General features: G+C 33.6%; 1 long non-coding RNA gene across 1 annotated transcript; it reads right to left on the bottom strand.

Annotated features, from left to right (window-relative positions):
• On the bottom strand, nt 1-3,813 carry LOC117104766. Its single transcript, XR_004444815.1, has 3 exons — nt 3,720-3,813; nt 2,747-2,870; nt 1-51 (listed from the first exon to the last, which is right to left on the bottom strand). It is a non-coding gene; the product is annotated as an uncharacterized LOC117104766 (long non-coding RNA).
• Between the last annotated feature and the right edge of the window lie 3 nt (nt 3,814-3,816).

Below are 3,816 nucleotides of genomic sequence, written 5' to 3'. Positions count from 1 at the left end.
CTTTAAACTCAATGTCTGGTAGGATTGCATGCTAGGAGTCTTTTCCATCACCTGAAAAAAAAAAACACATAAAATGTCACAACTTACAATGTTAAGAGAGAATTCTTATGAAAATAAAGTATACAAACTTTGTTTAATTATTTCATTTAATTTCATTCAGGAATTAAAATCATTGATTACTTGAAAATAAAACAAATACAAAGAACAGATAAATGATAAAGAACAAGATAAGACATTATTTCCTTGGGTAACCCAAGAAAGTTTTACAATATATAAAACTTATTCCATTGGGGCCCTTAACAAATGTTAAACATTTTTACCATGCAAGAAGCATAAAACAGTTAACAATAAAATGCCAAAATTGACAAAAATATGAAATATAACGGATATTAAAAAAGTTATACAGTATAAAAAAGAGATGATACACTCTTATTTTAAACATTGCACATCATAACTTAATTAAGTGTTTACCCAAATGATTTCCTTTTGCACTTTTGAATTGTTATTATTATTATTATTGTTATTATTATTGTTATTATTATTATTATTATTATTATTATTATTATTATTAAAAAATGTTAAGAATGATGAAAATTTAAAGTTAAAAATGTTGAATCCATTATTATTACTTACTATAATTATTATTGCACTTATGAATTATTATTATTTTTATTAAAATTAAATTATATTAAGAATGATAATTTGAATTTAAAATGTTGTGTTGAAATTATTGAATTAAAGAAAAGTTTCACCCCAAAAATGTCAACATTACCCGCGCATCTGATTTCCCAAATGAGTTTTTATTGCACTTTTAAAGTTTTTTTATTATTTATGCTCTGTATTAATATCGGAAGACTGTTCCAATCTTTGATACCATTAAAGAAAAAAGAAGATGATGCAATACCTTTAACAGACGAAACAACAAATTTGTGCATACAGCCTCTAGTTCGTTGCTGATGGAATTGATTTACTCTCATAAAATGTTCTGATAAGTAAGGGGCATTGATTCCATTGGCTACTTTGTGTACATGGCAGAGGCGTAGAAACTTTACTCGGTTTTCAATATTGAGATACCCAATGCTGGACAGTTGATCTCTACCGATATGGGATCTAGGAGGTAGGTTCTTGATGAATCGTACAATTTTGTTTTGGGCAACTTGAAGTTTGTTTTTTGTTTGTTTACTTAGTCCGGAATACCATGCAGAAGAGGCATAATCAAAGTGGCATTGTATAAAGGCAGAGCAGAGTAATTTACAGCATTTTAAATTTAGACACTCAATTTGCCGATACAAAAATTTAGGTCTAGCATTTGCCTTTCTGATTATTTTATTGGCTGTGGTCCCCCCGGACAATACTTGATCCAGTTCTATACCTAAATAACTGATAACTGATTTTACTGCCTTAATAAAAAGGTCCTTACATTTAATCTTAAAGTTGTTTACATTTCTCAGTTTAGGCTTAGATCCAAAAAGAATACATTCAGTTTTCTCAACATTTAGAGAGAGCTTGTTATCAGTTAACCAATAACTACATGATTGTAAAGCTTCACTGAGGATATAAGTAATACTATATTTCGGATCTTTGTGAGAATACAGGATGGCGGTATCATCTGCATATAATAAAATCTTACTACCGTGGCAAACACTGATGACCATATTGTTAATATAGCACAAAAAAAGAAGGGGCCCCAAAACACTGGCCTGCAGGACTCCACATGCAATAGGAAGATTCAAGGACGAAACACCATTTATATTAACATTTTGACACCTTTCTGTGAGGTAAGAAGAGAACCATTCCACTGACTGTATGCCCATCGCTTTTAGCTTTTCACAGATGATGGCGTGATTAACCGTATCGAACGCTTTGCGCAGATCAAGCAGTACCATTCCAGTAAAAAGGCCATTCCATATATCAAATTTTATGTGATCAGTCAAGTGCATGAGGCAAGAGTCAGTGGAAAAGTGCTTTCTAAATCTTGATTGATGTTCAAATAATATATTGTTTTCATGAAAATACTGCATAATTTCTGCAAATTATGATTCATAGCCCAGTGATAGCTCATAACTCAGTGATCATTATCACCATCTTTGTTACCATACTTTCTTGGGTACGCCAGTTGGGTATTTAGGAGCAGTGGCAGTGGCAGCGCCTGCGGGGGCGGGGCAAGGGGGGCTGGGCTTAAGTCCCCTACTGGTCAAGTCAAGCCCCCATCAGACAGAGCTCGTCAGGCAATCATACTACATAAACAATATAAAAATAGGCCCACGCCAAGCCAACACATTCTTGTCACAGTCTGAGAGTGCCATTTCCGGCCATCCAGAGGTTCCTTTTCTTTAAAAAAAATCTCATTTGGGAGGGGGAACCCCCTTCTTAAACACTTCCCCTAGCTCGGGCCTACGAGTTTAACTAGAGCCCTATTGTTTAGGAGTATAAATATAGGCAGGAGATGATAAAGCGAAAGGAGCGCAATGTAAAAGTGAGATGATACTTGCTGGGGAATGAGATCATACAGTATGAGGTGTTTTGTTTAGTGGGGAAAGTCAGGGGTTTCAAAATTTTTCTGGGCATGTATGTGCCTCCCTCCACCTCCCCTACCCACCAAAAAAAAAATATGCCACTTGGATACCCGACACGAGAAAACCCTTTTTGGAAAGTTTTTTATACCACGCTAATATCATATGACAATTAACATTTGTTATACGGTAACTATAATATTGTGAGTGGATGCCTATGAAACTGACCTTACCTCTGCTACAGACTTACTGATGAGTCTGTTAACTGGGGTCTCTGTTGCATTCTGTATCTTCAGCTGTAGTTTACCTTTAGATACACTCTTGCCATATTTATTCCTCATGGCTTTTTCATGTGTTCTGCAAAGAAATCAATTCTTTACAGAATAAAATAAGTTCATGATCAGTTACAGCAGTATAAGATTAGAAATTAATTTGTTTAATAATTATATATAAACAACAAAGTTAAAATAAACATACTACTATTAAGCACATAAACACAGATACTGATATGAAAAGAGTAAAATTCATGATTAATTTTATGGTCATATGTTAATATATATTTCAATATCTTCATATTTTCTTTCATATGTTCAAAATTTATTACTTATTTTTATATTCATAATATAATATGTTTATATATGATTTATATAGCGCTTAACGCCAACAAGGCCTCTAAGCGCTTCACATTACTACCCCCGGTCATTGGATTAAACGCCTATGGAACACAAACTCAAGCTCCCTGAGGGAGTATTCCATAAAGTTCCATCAGTACATTTTGGCATTTAACACTACCAGGTACACATTTATACTCCTGAGTGGAGAGAAGCAATGCAGATAAAGTGCCTTGCCCAGGGACACAAGTAAAATGCACAGCGAGGGGATTGAAACCCCGACCTCGAGATTGGGAATCCAAACCGCTTCTACACTTATACAATAATGTATTACACATTTTCTTATATTCATATTTGTCTGTATTATCTTCCTATATTCATATTTGTTTTTAGATGATTAAATATTCATATTTATGTTCATATGTTAATATTTGGTTCATAAATTTATATTTATTTTCACAGTACCATTATATTTTTTGTGCTCTTAGCTGAATTTAAACAAAAAACAAAATTTAATTTCACAAACTTTCATCTACTGCAACACAATACACATTTCCATGGAATGTCACATCTCACCTAAGCAGATGTGGCTTACCTGAAAGCAGTGCTACTCAGCGAACTAGAGCATAGCGTACAATTTGTCCATATATACCTCCTTAAGCTAGCTGGTAACTGTCTACCTAGTAGGCGAC

The sequence above is a fragment of the Anneissia japonica genome, unplaced genomic scaffold, assembly GCF_011630105.1.
Source record: "Anneissia japonica isolate Jap-2015-1 unplaced genomic scaffold, ASM1163010v1 scaffold44242_len3816_cov110, whole genome shotgun sequence".
Taxonomy (NCBI): Eukaryota; Metazoa; Echinodermata; class Crinoidea; order Comatulida; family Comatulidae; genus Anneissia; species Anneissia japonica.
The sequence above is the reverse complement of the archived record's forward strand: the minus strand, read 5'-3'. Positions and strand labels throughout refer to the sequence as shown.